The sequence below is a fragment of the Myotis yumanensis genome, unplaced genomic scaffold (assembly GCF_028538775.1).
Source record: "Myotis yumanensis isolate MYYU_CA2020_CCGP unplaced genomic scaffold, mMyoYum1.0.hap1 SCAF_11, whole genome shotgun sequence".
In the NCBI taxonomy this organism is placed as follows: Eukaryota; Metazoa; Chordata; class Mammalia; order Chiroptera; family Vespertilionidae; genus Myotis; species Myotis yumanensis.
In genome coordinates this window covers 11,456,941-11,476,742 of record NW_027223762.1, presented here as the reverse complement: position 1 = coordinate 11,476,742, position 19,802 = coordinate 11,456,941, and the positions used below count along the sequence as shown (strand labels likewise).

At 46.4% G+C, this 19,802-nt stretch overlaps 1 protein-coding gene across 2 annotated transcripts in view; it reads right to left on the bottom strand.

Moving 5' to 3' along the window:
• The window catches only part of MAPRE3 (microtubule associated protein RP/EB family member 3), a 41,074-nt gene extending 24,004 nt beyond the window's left edge, over positions 1-17,070 (bottom strand). The window contains exon 1 of one of the 2 annotated variants that reach the window (XM_070428858.1): positions 16,918-17,070. The gene's annotated coding sequence lies outside the window, so the exon portion shown is untranslated. The remainder of the gene's footprint in view (positions 1-16,917) is intronic. The other variant, XM_070428857.1, reaches the window with a different exon arrangement.
• Between the last annotated feature and the right edge of the window lie 2,732 nt (positions 17,071-19,802).

Genomic DNA, 19,802 nt, shown 5'->3' with positions numbered 1-19,802 from the left:
AGGAACACAGGCATTTCTGTCCTAATGGACTCTCCTCTGACCCCTTTATTGGCTGTCAAATCTTTTTGTAAAATTCTCCAACTTTATATTCAACCATCAAAAACTTTTCCAAAATAGGCATGAGTGTTCTCTAGTAGATAATGTTAATGTTGAGAATTAATTCTCTTTCCCAGTCCCAACTCTACTTCTTTGAAGTCAGCATGCCTTTCATCTGTAAATATGAAAATAAACATGAATAATTAATGTGCTCCCATCCTCTCCAAGCAGGACGTTTTATTTACTTCTGAGGAAGAAATGATTATCTCCCAGAGCTAGAGAGTCGGGCAGAAGCAGGACGGGAACTCTGCTTTTGATGGTGATGTAGATGTAAACTGACTCAAGCAATTTCATCTGCCTTCAAGAACAACTGTTACTGGGTCGCTCCCTCCTGAGTTCTTGCCTCTTGATGGAAATATGTTCCAACGGTAGCTCTTCAGCTTCTCACCAACAACCCCATGAACCACTTCCATCTTTTATGAAGGGAGCCATAACATCTCCCACGTGCCCTGTAACTCTCCCATTACCTCCAATCCCAGGACCAGGTGTACTTTTTGTGACTCATCCTTTGTCTCATCCCAGGGAGCTGTGTCTTCACAGGCACCAGCTTTATGACTGAAGGCTGCATGAAATGCACTTAAAGGCCCATTCAGCTTAGTCTGTCTGATAGGCACCAAAGGGGAGTGCTGTACAAGACTGCCCACCCCATAAACATCATCATCATCTCAAAAGCTTAAAGGGAGAACTTGACCTTGCCTCGCTCATATTCATACCTCCACCTTTTTAGCACAGCTGACCTTGGCCGTTGACATTTTCTGCCTAGAAGAACCTAATAGGGTAATGCATCTCATGTTCCCTACCTCTGCCTAAAGAGGCGTTCCCTTGGATACTGACTTTCCTGCTTCAAGGACTAGCATCTATTTGAACATGGGGATGTGGTGGACAGGTCCACCATTCCTAGTCACACCTGTTAGGGTTATACAAACTGTGGTAGGCCCCCAAAGATGTCCATGTTGCGATCCCTGGAACCTCTGAATGAGTTACCTAAATGGTAAAAGGGGCTTTGAAGATGTAATTAAAGTAAAGGGAAATGGTGGTGGGAAAATTACCCTGGATTATCCGGGTGGGCTTAATGTATAAGGATCCTTACAAGAGGGAAGCAGAGGGTCAGAAAGATGTGATGATGGCGGCTGGGAGTGGGGGTGATGCAAGGCCAGCGCCAGGGACGCAGGCATCCCCAGAAGCTGGAAAAGGCCAGGGAGCAGATTTCTCCTGGGTCCTCCAGAAGAAACAGCCCTGCTGACACCTTGACTTTAGCCCACGGTATCAGTCCCGGTGGCTGCTTTAATAAATTACCACAAACCGGATGACATTTATTCTCTCACTGTTCTGGAGGCCAGAAGTTCAAAACCAAGGTGTCAGCAGGGCTGCACTCCCTCTGAAGGTCCTAGGGGGAAACTGTTCATTGCCTTTTCTTGTTTCTGGTGGCTCCAGGCATTCTCCAGTGAAAGCATGTCCCAGGGCTGAGTTCAGAACAAAGTTCCCTGACACGCTATCTCAGTCTCTTGGAAACAGTGCTATGAGGGACAAAGCCAAACCAAATATACTGTGACCTGGGCAATGGGAAGTGCTTTCCACATGTGTTTTGTACTGGGACTTGAACGCGACTACTGGAAAAACCCTAAATGGATATGATTCTAATTTAGTTAAAAACTAGAAGAAAATGCAGTAATAATGTTCACTGTAGTAAACAGCAATGGTGGCAACTGGTTTTCTGAATGAGGGGCTTAGGCTGTTGATCTGGGGGGAGAGAGCTAGAAGAGGCCTTGATGCTGCAGTGGCCGTACTAGCACACACTGGTATGTTTCCTTGGGTGGCTTTGGGACTGGGCAGCACTAAAGTCCACCCAAGCCAGTCTTTGGTGCTATGTTCTCATTTACTCTTTTCTACCTTACCCAGTTTTTCTCCAAATGAAAACTAGTAAGATCCCATGTTTGTAGAAAGAAATCTTATGTTAGTATGTGTGTAGGAAAAAGTTGAAACATTCAACAAAATAGTGGCAGTGATTCTCTTTGGGGGGACACTAGAGAATCTACTCTCTGCTTTATGCACTTCTGTAATGTTTTAATTTAAAAGTATTTTTAAAGGCAATTTTGACTTACATTTGTTATCCAAAAAAGGGTTTTTTGATGACTACTATACACTAGAGGCATTAAACACACAATGCTCCTCTGAAAATATGAGTTTTGAGACTAATTCTTAAAAAATTAGGATGTATGGATTACTAGGGTGAGAGTGAGACAAGTGATGCAAAAACTCTCAAGAGTGGAACGACTGAGGACTTTGCAGCAGTTTCAGGACTTTCTTTCCAAACCCCAAGTCCTCACCTCCGAGGAGGGACCAGAGGGGAGGCAGCTGCTGCTCAAGGATGACCTGGAGGCACCGGCTCCTCAGCTGTTTCTCTCCGTTCACCTCCTGCCCAACAACCAATGCAGCCAGTTCATGGGAAAGCGTCCCTCAAAAAGCTGACAGGCTGCCTCTTTGAAAGGCTGTTAGAAGGGACTATCAATTCCAGAAAAGCACGCTGAAAGCAGTGTATAAATTGAGATATTTCAGCTAATAGTTCTGGGAGCTCTAAAACAAGTAGTATTTCCCTCATCCCTCCCAAAGAGGTCATCTGCTCCAGGCTGCAAGTGACATACTTTCCACAGGATACCAGATGCCGGCAGAAACTTCAATGATGAACTTTAAAGATAACAGGGCAAATTAGACCTTCTTAAGTACTCCCGCCAAAGCCTGTGTTATCAATGGGCTTCCAATGCCCTCAAGAGGCACAAGTCCTCTTGAGCTATGGCCTTTAGAACACCCAAGAACAGCTCTGGGCCACAGCAGTGCCCGGCTGGGTCTTGCTAATGGAGCCTTCCAGCCATGGGAAGTTCTTGGGGCTACAGTCAGAGGCTTGTTACATCTGGGAAGGCACAGGGCCCTCATTCTACCTGTTGGTAGGCTGGCTAGATTCAGAAGATATCTCCGAAAGTGCTGGCAGTCAGGGTGGGGTGCTGCAGGGAGCTCTGGTGTCTCCACGTGGGACCCAGCAGGCTGCTGGGTCAGGATCTCGTTGCCCACACCCAGGAGAGTGGGACGTGGGCCCTTGGAAGAGGTTACACTGGACAAGCCGACTTCTTTTTTATGTAAGAACAGATTATGTGGTGGGTTTGGTCTGAGTCCTGTTTCTACTTATTGGAAAGTTAACTCTGCCCAAGTGAGGCCTATTGTTTTTTTTATTAATCCTTATCCTAGACTATTTTTTCCATTGATTTTTAGAGAGTGGAGGGGGGTGATGTTGGGGGGGGGGGGTTGGGGGGGGAGAGAATGTGACATCCTCCCACATGTGCCCGGACATGTGCCAGGGTTCGAACCTGTAGCCTAGGTACACGCCCTTGACCAGGAATTGAATCTGCAACCCTTTGGTGCCCAGGTCGACACTCTAACCAGTGAGCCAGGGCAAAGTGAGGCCAATGAATAGGGTAGGAGCCGTGGTATTCCCCCCCCCCCCCCCCATTTCCTCTGAGAGGAGCTGGTGTGGGCCTTCCCGGTTCCCAGAGCTACTCCTCATCTGGTACTCTTGTCCACTGGTGATGGATGTGACGGCTTTTTAGTCTATTATTGCAGTCACTGTCTACTCCTGGGAACCACTTTGCTAAGGATGACAACAGCAAAATACCCCCCAGCAATCCACTCATCCAGCAATTATTTGTTGAGCCTCAACTATTTCTAGGTCTTATATCAATGCGTGAGTCAATCTTGGTCCCTGACTCACCGAACTTGTTATCTAGTGAAATGGATAATCAGTAATAAAATAATCATACAAATAAGTATATAATTATAATCACATTAAGTGCTAGACTGTTTTGAAAGCAATAGCTTTCAACCTTTTAGTATAAAATACATTTTACATTACAATCCTATATATATATACACACACACACACACACACACACACAAACACACAACACATACAGACATATATAATAAAACAAACGTTTCATTAAACAATTCTTACTCTTCTTGTGAGCAATGCACTCTGATACTTTCTGGTCTATTCATGTAAAATATTCTGGTTACAACCCAATAAACTGATGTCACACGAACTAATGGCTGTGATACAAAATATGAAAAACCCTGTCACAGGGGCTCCAACCTGGAGTGAGGCTAGGGTGCAGGTCATGGAACACTTCCCTGAGGGAATGACATGTGAGGTTAAGAAGAATTCTCCCCAAAAGGCCAGGAGACAATATTCCAGGCTGAGGGGACAGCATATACAAAAACTCCTCGTTTTACAGAAAAGGAAACTGGGGATCAAGGAGAGATGTGATCTGTCCAACATAACTCCAAGCCCAAGTCTCTAAACTCCAAGTTCAAGGTTCTTTAAAGTACTGCAGCCGATCAGTACTAATTATGGTCCAAGGGCTAATCATTCTCACCTCGCCTGACCAGGAGAAAAGAGAAAAGAACAATGGCAGGAGGTTATGTTTACAAAGAGCCCATTTAATTCTTCACGCAAAACAATGCACCTTAGCTCCTACCCCACCTGGCTTGAGGCCTGTACTGCAAGCTGTTTGTTCCTTCCTGGTAGGGACTGGCAGGGAGCCACACTCCAGCTTAGTCCTGGCTTTAATGAAAAGCCATTTACAAAATGCTCCAGCAAGGTTCAGACTCAGCCGCAGGGCCTGGGAAGAATGCAGAGCATTGGCCCGGCTTTCCCACCTCCCCATGTTGATGCCGCACCTGATTCCCTCGTGTTTCCACCTTCCTCAGTTCCCCATCAGCCCGTGTAACTGCGTGCATGGTTAGCTGGCAAATGCTCCAGTTGTGCAGCACGAAGCTAATGTGAATCCTGCAAGTGAGATATAGGCCACAACCAAGGGTGTCAGACAGGGTCAGGGGCACAGTGGATGATCTAGGAGGACCTGAGAAGGAGAGGGGTCAGCGGAGGCAGGAGCCTTAGGCCAAGCTTCAAAACAGGCGAGAGAGAAACAGGGCTGTTACATACAGTTGCTCAGTTCGTACACTGCACGAAGCACCCACGGAGCGGGTGAGTGAAGCTGAAATGGAACCCGTACTCCACTCACAGAACTGCATTCCTGGCCAGGGGCTTTCTCTGCCCAGAGGAGGAACCTCCACTCACAGAGGCCAGGGCACTGGCTCAGGAGGGCAGCTGGTCGGAGTTGGAAACAGCCAGACCCACAACAGCACCTTGAAAAGATGACTGTCAAGCCTCGGAAGGCCGCCTCCTCGGTTTTAACCTCCTGGTGTGCGGTAGGCAGGGCTGGTGGTTAGGTACGGCTCCCTAGTGACAAGCTGAGACCAGGCAGCCATTGGCTGACAGGCAGAGACCTCCCAGTTCTGACACCTTACCCAGCCAGACTCTGATCCTCCTCCACCTTCACTTCTTCCTCAGGCTGGAGCAATCCAGACACACCCGGGGGCACAGCTCTACCCCCAGGATTTTAATTATTAGTTTAAAAATGTTACTGGTAACACATGTCCATGTAAAAAAAGAAATCCAAACATTACACAAAGATAAACAATTCAAGTAAGAACAGCCTCTCCCACATTTTAAAATTAGAATCTTTCTCTGTCAATAAACTCCTTATTGCACATCCCTCATACTCCAACCCAGCTTTCTATTCTCACTGGAGCCTGTAATGAATTACTCTGCCCCCTCATTCTACTGACAACCAGCGCCTGCCTGGGATTTGTAGCTTCCCCCCACCTCTGACCTCAGGGCCAGCGGCTCCATGGCCATGTTAAATTCTGCCTCCTCAGGAACCTTGCCCCAAACTTGCCAAGCAACACCCCCACCCTGATGCTCTGTCACTCACTGCTGCTTCTCCTGGCTGGAGGACTTCAGAGACTTGGCCCATTATGAATTCATGGGTCCAACGCAGCCCTCACCCCTGCGCAACAAGACTTTTATTCATCTCGCATACGCCCAGGCTCATTCCTCACAGTGGTTCATTCAGGCCTTCAGGCCCTCACCCCCACCTCAGCAAGTGGAAAGGTCTTTTCTTAGCAGGAACTCCAGCCATCCCCCCTGCACTTCACACTGCAAGTCAGGGGTAAGCCACACCCACTCCCACCAGTCTCAGAGGAAGGGACCTCGCCCCTCCCCTGCAAAGTTACCTCTTCCCTGGCATCAAGACCATTCCTATTTGCTCCCTTTCTCTCCTGCACCTGCATTATTTTCCTCAAGTCTTTTTCCCTTTCTCCTTGTTATCAGAAATCACCCCAAGTCAATACCAAACGCTTACTCTAATTGTAGGTTAGTTGGATCACCATAGAGAACAATATATAATAAACCTATTAACAACGACAACATCGAGGCAACCCAAGTGTTCATCGATGGGTGAATGGATAAAGAAGATGCGATACATATATATGTATGTATACGTAAATATTAGTCAGCCATAAAAAGAAGAAAATCTTGACATTTGTGACCACATAGATAGACCTTGAGGGTATTATGCTAAATGAAATAAGTCAGAGAAAGACAAATACCATATGATCTCACTTATATGTGGAATCTAAAACCACCCACTAACCCAAAACCACAAAGCCCCCAAAACCAAACTCATAGATACAGAAAAAAGAATGGTGGTTGCCAGAGGCTGCAGGCGGTAGGGAGGTGGCATGGGCGAAATGGGTGAAGTGGTCAAAAGGTATAAATTATAGTTATGAAATAAGTAAGTCTTGGAGATATAATGTACATCGTGGTGACCACAGTCAGCAATACTAGTTAGAAAGTTGTTAAGAGAATAAATCTTAAAAGTTCTCATCACAAGAAAAAGAAGCTGGTAACTATGTGTGGTGATGGATGTTAACTAGACTTATTGTGATCTTTTCACAGCATATACAAATATCCAATCCTGATGCTGTACACCTGAAACCAACATAATATCACATGTCTATTACATCTCAATAAACACGACAATAACACTGTGTATACCCTTTGCCTCTGTAATTCCACATCGTGGGATGTTTCCTGAAGAAATAACCCACAGAAGAAAAACAACAACTTGTACAGTGATGTTTAGAACAGGGATATTTACACTTGCAAAATGTTGGAAATACCCCAATTGCTCAATACTAGATTGATGGTTAACCATACTTTAGTATCAGTATGATGGCATACCACAGAAGGAATAGGATATTTGGAGTGACAAATATATGAATTACACTGATATAGAGAAATCTGAAGATGAAGCACATTTTAATACAGGAACATATATATAAACAAATATTATGCACTTATTACAATTTTATGTATGTTTGCTGACAACAAATAGAATTGTTTGTAACAGTAAGAAATTTGATACCACTGCTCTGGTTACTATTTTTCTTCCCTTCCCTGTTGCTGTTGTCTGGTGACCCCACACTGCCTCTATTTTCTCTTTATCTGGTTTCCCCCTTAACCCTATGCAGCCTGGGTTCCATCGCAGTGTTTTTACTGGACTGATAGTGTTAGCAATCACCATGATCTTCTAGATAAATCCTTAGGTCTAGTTAAACTGGTAGCACTGAAGCTCTCAATATCTTCTCTTCCCTTGCGATTAAACCATCCAAACTTCCCCATATGCCTTCACTTTTTACCTAATTATGGACAATTCTCAAAGCTTATTACTTGGCGCTCTGGTCTTTGTATTCTGTACCCAAGACCTCTGGAGAGATCCCTTTTCAGGAAAGCCATCCCTTTTGTGCTGTTGACTCCCACATCTAACGCTCCATCCCTGCCTCACCCTCAGCTTCTGGTTCTATGTGATCGAGCTACTTGGCTGTCTCTAATTGTCACCTCTAGATCTTCATGTCTAAAACTGAACTCATCTTCAAACTGTATCTCCAACTTCCTAACTTCTGTTAATGTCACCAATGTTTTCCCAAACTCAAACCCGGCTCATACGCTCAGTGTGGTAAGGGCGGCCTTCTTCCCCCTCCCACACATTCCCGCTGTCCCTGTGTGGATGCTGTGCCTTACCGCATGGAGAGCCCTCTCTGGGGTCCTGTCTACTCAATTCAGGGCAATCTCAGGTTCTGCTACCTTTGTGATTTCCCCCAATTACTTCAGTTCACAGCGATTATTTTCTTCCCAGAATCCTTCTTGAGTTAGACTCTACAGTACCAATGACACACACCACGCACTGTTCTTTTCATTTCTTTTGCCTGAACTCCCTTAGGCATTTACCTGGCCTCTGGTGGGCAAGATTCTGCATCACCTTGTACTCTCGTTCCAGTGTGTCTCCCTCTCTGAAAGCCTTCCTGGTTCCCATAGGCTCTCGGCCACTCTTCCTTTTGGGCTGCTGAAGCACCCCTTCTCATTGCTGCTGGAGTTCCCATCCTCTTGTGCTGTCGTGACTTATATCATTTTGTGTTCTACTTACTCGCCAGAACATAAGTTGAGTTTCTTAAAGGCAAAGACTATGTCTAGACAATAAAGCACCACAGATGTATTACTGACATCTGATGTCATATACACTAATCGTTCCACGTATCCATCTTATCTTCCAAACCAGACTACCATCGCCTTGTGGACAGGGGTTGAATTTCGTTTCTCTTACATTCCTAGTGATTATTAATACAAAACAGAAAGGAATTGGAGAGTACTTATTAAGAGGATACTTAGAATAGGCCTGACAATAGTGAAGACAATATGCAAATTTACATGAATAACCTATAAACCTGGAAACTATACTTCCTAGGGAATACAAGTCTTATCAAGTCTAAAACACTGCACCTTGCTATTTTGGGGCCAGCATAACACATCTCTGTACTTAGCAGCGGTCCTGTCACGTACAGGTGTGAAGAGGATGCCAACACTTGGAGCTTTCGGCTGAGAACAGTGCCTATCTAAAATCAGAACAAATCCGAGACTAAATCAGAGTCCCTGATAAGTGGCAATAATCTTCAGGGAAGGGGGTGGGGGGTGGCGGCTGTCTGCCAAGAGTCTGGTGCTGCAGAAAAGTCTGGCTACACAGTACATATTACACCACCGGAGATAAGCCTTCGGTGAAACACTCCTCCTATGGGAAAGGATATTTCATTTCATCCAGAGGTCCAAGGCCTGCCCCCTTCACATGGCACAACACACATTAATCCAACTAGGATCTCGCTGACTCAGAGCAGCTAAGATGTCATTTCTTACCAGTCAGGAAACACCATTTAAATTACAAGGTGACTAGGATAACAACACCCTCAAGAGCAGACGAATGTTTCCCTGACAATCACTCTCTCGGAGCGAGCGGTGGAGCGTCTCCAGCAGCCATTCCTGAAGACTTACTCACTATAACCCCAGGAGGCAGGGAAGGCCTCCGCCCCACTGGGGACAGGTGCCTGGGTAGCAGAACCATTTAGAAGAAAAGGCAAATCCTGCTTAACAAACATCAATTGCAGTCCAGGCTGAGGTGTGTGACAGGCCATATGGCCCTCAACTCTAGGTCCCAGATCCCCAGGGCTCAGAGCTGGGCAGACTCCACCACTGGTAGAAGGCAGGTATCAGTCCACTGGACGGGGCCATTGAGGAAATGTTCAATGTGTGTGTGGATGGGCAAGATGAGGTGAGAGGATAGCTGCCAGGCAGCCCCTCCCTTCACAACCAGCAGTTCCAGGGAACTGGTGTAGCAAAGAGGGAGCTGCCCAGCCTGTCCCTGCAGAGGGCTCCTGCCCATCAGGTGGTCACTAGTGGGCACTCAACCTTTTCTATCCCTGGAAGAACCGGAGCCTCTGAGCTGATGGCTGGTCAGGATATACCCAAGGGCAAAGGGAGGAGGGAGGCTGCAGCAGGCCTGGGTACAGTCTTTCAAAACAGATAGTTCAGATGGTCTCAAATAAGGCCCCGGAGACACTGGGAATCCAGAGAATTTGAAGAAATGGGAAAGGAAATCCCACCGAAAACAGCCTTATGGTATACAGGGTTTTACTGAAACCTGATAAATTCTGATAAGTTTAAACAGCAAAAGTTAAGAGACAAAGTAAACTATCTGAAGACACTTTCTATTCATAAATTTTTTTATATATCATTTGTGTCACGATTAGGTGACTTTGGATGGATGGACTTGGTGTTTCTAGGTTGTTTTTAAGTCACAGACCCACACAATACTACATCAGGCACGCTCTCTCTCCAAAAGGAAATGAAGTAGCTCTCCAAAGGAACACCTTTGAGAAGCGTTTACCATTTATCATGACAATAGTGAAACAAAACAATCATAAAAAAGTTAATACCTTGTGATTTTCTTAGAGATTGCTCTATTACATGGAGTCTGCAAATCACTGGTTTAAAAAAATGTAATAAAATTTATAATTGCTTAACGCAGAAAATTGTGAAAAGCACTGAAATGTACTATGAAAAACATTCACTTATAATCCCATTACTTAATAATAATCGCTTATGGCTTGAAATATGTTCTTCTAGCATCTTTTCATACTTTTCTTTACATAAATGGTATCAGTCCTAGCTGGAAAGGAGGGAGGGAGGAAAAGGGGGGGGAGAGAGAAGTATCGATTGGTTGTCTCCCACATCCTCCTGCACCTGCCCAGAACCAGGCCGGGCATTAAACCCATAAGTCAGGTACGTGCCCTTGACTGGGACCCTTTGGTGCTTGGGCCAATGTTCTAACCACTTACCACACCAGCCAGGGCCTTATACAAGTATTTATATACACCGCTGATTTCTAAATATTCCTGGAATGACAATTTCTGGTCTAAGAACATATGTCCTTTTAAGTCTTTTGATACATACTGTCAAATTTACTGAGCAGGTTTAAAGCTATGTTTCTTGCCCAGTTATTTTAAACGTATCACACAGTGGTATGTATCTCCTATATATAGACAATAGATGCGCCCTAGCCGGTTTGGCTCAGTGGATGGAGCCTCGGCCTGGGTTCGGTCCCGGGTTCAGTTCCGGTCAAGGGCACGTACCTCGGTTGCAGGTTTCTCCCCGGCCCAGGCCCTGGTTGGGGCGTGTGCAGGAGGAACCAATCGATGTGTTTCTCTCACATTGATATTTCTCTGTCTTTCCCTCTCTCTAAAAATCAATGGAAAAATATCCTTGGTTGAGGATTAAAAAAAGAAATTAGTTGCAGGAAAAAAATAACCTTACACAGAGTTAATACACTTTAGATAGGCCAAGTCCTTTTCTTCAGACAAATGAAATGTCCAGAGCTCAAAACACTGGCATTATGCTAAAAAGTTGATGCTACCTGGCTAGTTTAGCCAAGTTGGTAGGCACAATGCTAGTGAGAATAATATCTAGGGCTTAGGCCAGTATTGGCTAGTCAACTCTACAGAAAGGGAAAACCATCACTGGCCAAAGGGTGCTTCACCAACCTTGGCCAACTGTCACACACATTTGTACTCCTGGCCGAAAGGGAAGACTGGGTGATGGAATGCGGATTACTCAGCATAACCCATCTTAATTCCTGGGTATGTGAGCACATGTCCAAATGATAGGTGTGTCATCTTTCTATAATAAACAGGACGTCTGGCTAGGAAACACAACAACATATGAGATGATTAAAAGCTCAATAATACTTTAAAAAGTTGTCATAGTTTATCACTAATTCTTAAGAGAAGCATTTAAATAAACCTATTTGAAAGGTGTGCTCTATCAGCCAGTTTGGATCTACACAGCCATGGTAACAGAGTCTGTCAGCATTTCAGCTAGGGTTCCTTTGAACTTCAAGCCCTCTTGATGCGAAGTAAGAGGTTTGGAATTTTCATAAAGACTGTATGCTCAGCCGGTTTTGCTCAGTGGTTAGAGCGTCGGCCTGCAGACTGTAGGGTCCCGGGTTCGATTCCGGTCAAGGGCATGTATCTTGGTTGCAGGATCCTCCCCAGGCAAGAGCCCAGGTCAGGGCATGTGCAGGAGGCAGCCAATCAATGTGTTTCTCTCACATTGATATTTCTCTCTTTCCCTCTCTCATATGGTCTGATGCCATTTTCATTAATAGTTGAAAATTAAATTAGCTTACTAGAATAGTAATGATTACTTCAACTGGTCAAGAGAAGGAAGGGACTATTCTCAAGAAGGAAATGGGACTAAGAAGAGGTGCTGAGGTAGGAGGTCAATGAAGTATGTTGGGCTGCCAGGGAAGCAGCCACGCTGGAGGGTCCTGCCCCCACTTAAGAGCCTGGTTTGATGCAAAGGGGCATGGCCTGCTCAAAGGCAGCAGTCTAACCCTAAAAGCCCCATGCACTGAAGGCTTCTTTTTGTGCCAAAATGCACTTACCAAAAACCAGCCACTGCCAATTCTATTGATCTTCATTAAATTGCAAAAGCACACGATTCTTGTAACAACTTGTATATAGAAGCATATATAAAGTAAAAGTTCCCCTTTGAGTCTCTTTTTCCCTCTTCCACAACCAAATCCCACTTCCCAGAGGTAAACACTACTGTGTTTACTTTTTTCAGTCTTTGGATGGGTATTTTCTTGCCTCTTGAAATTGACAGAAATTTAAATTCATTTGTGTTTTCCTAACTGAATGGCCCTGGCTCCTTAATTACTTGGTAGTCTGCCTCGAGCCCATCTGGAACTGCTGCCATCCAAAACGACCTCCCTTTACTGAAGATGGATCGCTCCTTTCCCTGGCCCTGCAGATCTCCTGGACGCAGAAGCCCATCTGAGCAAAGTCAAGATGAAAGCGACGCCTCTGACAGTGGAGGAAGTAAGTGCAGGCCATGTGAGCTTTATTCACAAGCAAGAGCTCCGCAGCATTTCCATTTCAAATTAAGATCACTTCCCAGACCGGCCTCCCCAGCTGGAGGACTAAGCGCCCCCACAACACACACAAACACACCAAGTCTGTGCTCTCCTCGTCAACTGCTCCCGCCCTGCCAGCCTTTCAGATAACCAGGTCAGCTGAATACATGGAGACAAAGGGGCATTTCATATACTCCTATTTTGGCAGTCGAAATAACACTGCGAGTGCCAGGTCTTCACACGACAAACAATCTCTCTGTGCATGTCAGACACACGAGAGGGCTGCCAGGAGATGAGGGCTGCTGCTGAACTGAAGGTCCAAGATGGATTGAAGTCACAATAAGTGTTTGAAAGCATTATTTTTTTTATTTTACACTTTAGTAATAAAAAGTAAAGGTCGCTGTCTCTTATTAAGCAGGCACTGTGTAAACTTTCTTTCATTTGATCCTCACAACCACCATGTACACCAGTTATTTCCAGGATTGCAGGGGAGGGACTCAGCACTCAGGGGCCCCACAACTCGCCCGAGGCCACACAGCCAAGAGGTGGAGGACTGGGATCTGAACTCAGGTCTGTCTTCTAGAGGCCAGACTGCCTCACTTTCCCAAGGTGGGACCAGAAGTCCCTATGGCTTCCAGGACTCCTGAGGGCTACCTTCTGGAGCTGGAAGAGAATCCAGCTTCCTCCTCCTCTCCGCCCGTTGAGCCGTCTCCGCCTCAGCAGCTCACAGAGGAAGTTGAGAAGACTTCACCCACCTTCACGTTTGCTTTATGTTAGATGATGCAAATTTAAAAACGACTGACCTTCCTGAGGTTGAAATGTGTAAGGAAAAATTATTATCTGTAAGGTGGCAATAATAAATATATAATTAGACAGTGCAACTGCATTTCGCCTGGCTTTGCAACATCTCAGACAATAAAACAAGCCCTTGTCTACAGGGCTAATTACAGATGACTAAATTATTTTTATTAAAGCCCTCTGGAATACTAAACATGAGGGATGAAGCAACATGGTATTGCAGAATAGATCTAGTCTGGAAATCTGGGTTCTAATCCTGACTCAGCCACTAGTAGCCACCAATGTTTATGTGCATGGCATACACAGTCTACAGCGTTTTCACATGCTCGCTACATTAGTGGGTGGCCTTGGACAAGTCACTTAACTTTTGGTGTCTTGTGTCAAAGTCTGGACATGAGGACACTGAACTATACCATTTGAAGTCTCCTCCACTTCTAACATCCTGAGGAGGAGCGCATGTGTCTCAGGATCTGTAAACAAATCGGGGCAGAGGCATTCCGGTTTACGAAAATCATATTCTCTGTTCAGCTTCTGAGAGCTGTTATTTAGCTAAATTCAGGTATAACTCATAAGACATCTGCTTCCAGGTGGCTCACTAAGCTTCTGGAGGGTACCATATGATGGCCTTGGGCTGTCGTCCCACATAGGAACTTTCCTGTGTTCAGTAGCCAACTACCATGCCTAAGTCCAGCCAATCATCTCAGATACATGGCTTGGGGGAAGGGTTTGAGGAAATCCCTCCTCACAATGCATGCACTCTCAGGATGCTAACCAAGTGATGGCATCATCACACACCCAGGAATATTACAAATATCATTCTTGCTTAGCCCTGAGACACACAAATCCCGCCCTAAAGTCTTGCCATTTACTGGCTGTTTTCATGTTCATGAAATTAGGATGTACCTTAGAACAACATGTACAGGGTGTCCCAAAAAATGTATACACACTTTAACAGTTGATAGCTCAGTTTTGAAAATGAAACGTATTTTAATAAACACTGCCTTTATAATTATTCAAAATGTGTGTATACATTCTGTATATTTTGATCTGGTAGTGTTAAATTGTTTTACCTAAAAAGTGTTGGTAAATTGTTATTATCTCTTAGAATCAAGAAAATATAGTGCTACAAAACCACAACAGATTTACACAGATTTAGGTTTAGCTTGGTTCAAATAATGTCCCTCTCCCTGATCTTAACAATTACATTCAGTAACAACTGGATTGGCAATGTGTAAGAGACAAGTTATTAGTCCTGTTTCCCAACAGTAGCAGTTTAAAAGGCAATCCAACATTATCTCATAAAACACTGGTATGGATTTCAAAGGCAAATATAACCCATATAAAAACTCCTGTGATGCTCTGAAAATGTACTATCCCACAGCAAATTGGAAAGGGAACATTTTACTCACACCCTCCTGATCTATCTAGCCTTGGCACATTTTCTTGCTTCTTAATTCACAACCCTCCACCCCAGTAATATTGCTGATTCCCAAAATACACTCAGCCCAGGAGGAGCAGCTCTCCAGCACAGCTGTCTGCTCCTGCCCTGCCCGGGTATTTCCGTGAACTATGTGACACAGAGAGGACCACACAGAAGGAATGTGACTCTCAGGCCCCACAGTTCCCATCGCCCCACAGGCAGGTGCATCCCGCCAAACCCCCGACTGGCATTTGAAACAGAAGAAACTGCGCTGCTGCATGGGGGCTGTAGTTTTCCCGAACTCCATCTCCATGTTTAAAAGTAGGGCGACAGCCGTCTTTGCTTCTGTAAACTAATCTGATGGGCATGGGGGTGGGGAGTGGCCCTGAAGAGGCTGCCAATAGGCCATGATTGAGCAAAGTCAAAGAGCAAAATCATTTGTCACTATTTGCAATTCCAGAAAGTCCACATGAGTGGGTCCTTCAGCATGAGTTTTAGGAGTGAACCATCTACTTTTTTTTTGCAGCCTGGAGTAAAAAGGCTCACAAAGCCTCAGGTATAGTTTAACTGGCTGATATTTATATATATTTTCTAAAAGTACACTGAAATCTAGAAGCCAGAAAAAAAAAAAAAGAAGAATCAAAGGAACTTGGCAATGAGGTGCACACTCAGTAGTTAGGAGCCCTCGAGTTGAGGCACGTTTGTTAAGAAACAATTTCTAGCTGTGGGCAACAACTCAGACTTCAGCTGGAAAAGGAAAAACAGTTTAGAATCTTCCTCTATCCCCAGATCAGGGAATGCAAGATGGGCAGGTGGATGGGTAGCAAACACAGCCCAGGGAATGGTCCAAAATGCTAGAACCCCTATCAGGTGACAGCCCCCATAAAGACGCACAGCTGCAGGAGGCCAAGGGGTACAGGCTTCAGACCTACACCACGGAGAAACCTCAGTTCCTCTCTAATCTGCACATTATGTTAAAACTATTGCCCAACTGGTTACCACATGGAATTCACAGGCATTACAAGATCAAGTCTGTCACAACCCCTCAACATACACACAGTAAGCACTTGCTATGGATGATACCAGGCCTGTTTCCAAACCTCACAATATGTCAGGATTGTACTACAAAAAAATAAAAATAAAAATAAAATAGGGTGGGGGGGCTTTTAAAGAGTCCTGCGAGATGCTTATTCACAACAACACATCGGACCCGCAGGAACTTCAGCTCCCACTCGCAATCCCCTCCCACTCCCGCTAGTCCCTCTGCACCCGCGAAGGCCATCCTCGGAGGCCACCGTGCACCAGCGGGTGTTCACTCCACAGAAGCTGACGGCGAAGGGACAGAACCCTTCTCCGCAACATCTACTCCGAAAGCCCCACGAGCGCCCAGCAGCCACTCAGAACTGTCCGCCCCGCTTCCCACACCGGCCAGGGCAGGAGCGTGTGGGTAGGAAACCGGAGGCCCCACGGTTCGGGCAGGCAAACTGCTCCTCCTCCCCCAAGTGCCCCTCGCGCTCTCCTGGTCACTCTCTCTGGCACAGCCCTGGGGCAACCAGACAGGCCGGCGGTGTCAGGCCCGGGGGGAGTGAGGAGAAGGCACGCGCGCGGCCGGAAGGCAGTTTTCGGGGGGAATCAGTGCGGTAGCGCCGCATCCAGTGGGCAAGGACCCCCAGGTGGGTCTGGAGGGAGGGGAGGGGGAGTGGCTCGCCGAGGCCTGACCGCTGTGGCCGCAGGGAGCCCGGGCGAGCAGCACGGAGGGAGGGAGGGAGGGAAGGAGGCGGGCGGGGGGTGGACGCGGTTGGGGTGCGGGTGGAAAGGCGAGGGGGGCGGCCCGGTTCCCCTCCCCCAGCCCGGGCCCGGGCCTCCCGCTGACTCAGCCTCACGGCGTCCGTTGCCTCGGCCAGGACTCACAGTGCGCGAGGCGGCTCCGGAGGAGGCGGCGGGGGAGGGGACGGCGGCGGGGGCGCTGCGGAGAGGCTGCGGCTCCGGCCGGCGGCTCCCGGGCGGAGGGTCCTAGCAGAGGCCGCCGAGGTCTCCGGCGTCAACGCACAGAGACTGCGGGGGGAAGAGAGCACTGCGCAGGCGCGATGCGGCCAACGCTGTCACTCCGGGCGGGGCGGGGCCGGGGCACCCGCCGTCTCCTAGGCAACCGGGTGGTGCGAGAAGGACAGCCCCTGCTTCCACCTTGTCTTAGCAACGGCGGCGACGGCGGCGCGAGGTGGGGGGCGGCGAGAACAGTCCCTCTAGATTGCCATAGCAACAAGGAGACGACCCAGCCTCGTAAATTTACCGCGGTACCGAGGGAACGCTCTCACCTCGTCACCATAGCAACCGGAAACAGCCCCTTCCTTTTCCCTTAGCAACAGGGTAACAATTCCTCCACGCAGTGTGTCTCATCACAGAAGGAACAACCATTTACACCTGATTCCATAGCAGCCAGATGACGGTTTCTTACGTGTCTCACAGCTACTGCACAGCAAAAAGTGGAGAGTTTTTCTTCTCTTTCAACAACGCGAGAGCGAAAGCGAGGTTTTTAATCTCCACTCTTGGTTTATGGCTTTCTATCACAGCCTCTTACTCCAAACCCCAAATTCGATTTTCCTCTACCTGCATTAAACATTCCTTATAATTAAAGGAATTATTAAACATGTCTTACCAGAAAGTCTATAACTTTACTCCTAAATCGAGCTAAGAAAATCATCTATACACAACATATTACTTGAACTTTTATTAACCTTACTGTTCTCTCCCAATGCATTTGTAAACAATTCTTGCTTTTCCATCTTGCCCACTAGCTGGTTCAGCTTCTACCTCCTCATAACTAGCTCCCTCCTTGATATGTTCATTGGTGTTCCCGAATCCCCTTTTCCAAGTCTGCTCTTATGGATCTCTCCAGTTCTAGAGCCCTCCTCTTCCTGTCCATGCATACTGATAGTATTGTCTTGCAGTGCCCTGCCCAGGGCTCCACTCTGTTCACCCCCTTTCTGGTTCTTTGTGCAGATGACTTCTGGCCTCCCATCCTCAGCCCTGACTTCCAGGGATGTCTTGAGGTTACCTCTGTACCCACATTCTATAGTATTGTCCTTGGTTTACATGTCTGTCTCCCCAGACTCTGTGCCCCTTTTGGGCAGGAATTCTGCCTTATCAGCCCCTTCAGCATCTAGGCACAGAATGGAACGTATTGTGGAGTTCCCCAATAAGTGTTTATGTAATTGAATCAAGTGAGGACAAAGATTTTCTTCAAAGATTCTTCAAAGATTTCCTTTGGCCCCAAAGAAGTGGGTGAAGGGGGTCAAAAGGTAAAAAATAAAAGTTTCCCATTCTTCCTCACTTTCTCTGACCTAACCACCCCAGAGTCTCAATAAACATTTTCTTTATGATCTTTACCTGTATTTAATCTTTTAAATACTACTACTACTATTATAACTCACTCCCTTAGCCCTCCATCTTAATGCCAAAACTCTAGTCATCTAATTTGAGACTCAAATTAATTTCCTGAATCCCCCCCTCTACCTAGTCTCCCAAATGTTTCTACTAAGTAAATTTCCTCATTGGGTGCTGACCTCCTCCATGAATCCTGCCTCACCATTCGCACCTCACCATTCTATTATCTCTAACCCAGCCCTTTTGACATCACGTCTGCCAGATACTATTGGTTGAGAAAAATTGCAAAAGTCTACCCAATATCAAGGGGAGTGAACATAGACCCCACCTTTCAATGGGAGGAATGTCCAAGTCACATAATAAGAGCATGTGGCTGGGAGATATTGTTGACATTCTCTTTGGAAAATACGATCTGCCACACGCTACCCTCTGACGACACTAATTCACACCCCACTCAATGCAACATACACTCACCCCTCCCCTCAAGACCCCCAACTCATCCCATCATAGCACCACCTTGAAGTCCAGGGTCTCACATCTATCTCAGGTCCCAGGGTGGATAGGGCTCCTCAGGTCCAGTTCCTTGGATATAACTCCTTGAGTACCGGTCCTCTTGATGTGAAAACCTGTGGAGTAGAGAGACACAGCATTCACCCCACGCGCACCTAGCATACACTAGTGGCACAGACAGAGGATAACTGCTCCAGACGTCGTCATTTCAGAAGGGAGACAAACAGAAGGCACACACAGCCGTTACTGTTTTGCAGCAATTCTAAAATCCAGCCAGGCCCACATTGCTGCCAGGCCCTAGTTCAGAGCCTGGACTCACAGCCATTCATTTATTTCAGTGTTGACATGGATTTTCTCCCCCAGTTGGTTATAATCCTTCTCTATGATGATTTGTTTTGAGGCTCAATTTGTCACAGATTTGGCCGGTGAAAGAAACGTCAAGCTCCCGTGTAGCTTTGGATTTGTCTCCATCATTCTCGGAACATTTCCTTGCTTCCTAGCACAAGATGTTGCAGGCTCATCTTGGCCCTTCCTTGCCCCAGCCCTGGAATTGGCCATTCACCAGGGACATGGGTCCTCCTGATTTTTAAAAATATATTTTATTGATTTTTTTTACAGAGAGGAAGGGAGAGGGATAGAGAGCTAGAAACATCAATGAGAGAGAGAGACATTGATCAGCTGCCTCCTGCACACCCCCCACTGGGGATGTGCCCGCAACCAAGGTACATGCCCTTGACCAGAATCGAACCTGGGACCCTTCAGTCCTCAGGCCGACGCTCTATCCACTGAGCCAAACCAGTTAGGGCGCTCCTGACTTTTTGATATTCTTTCTTTCGTTCTCCCTTGCTCCCTAAACCTGCCCTTAAACAATGAAGATGTCCAGGGTTCCCATCTCATTTTAT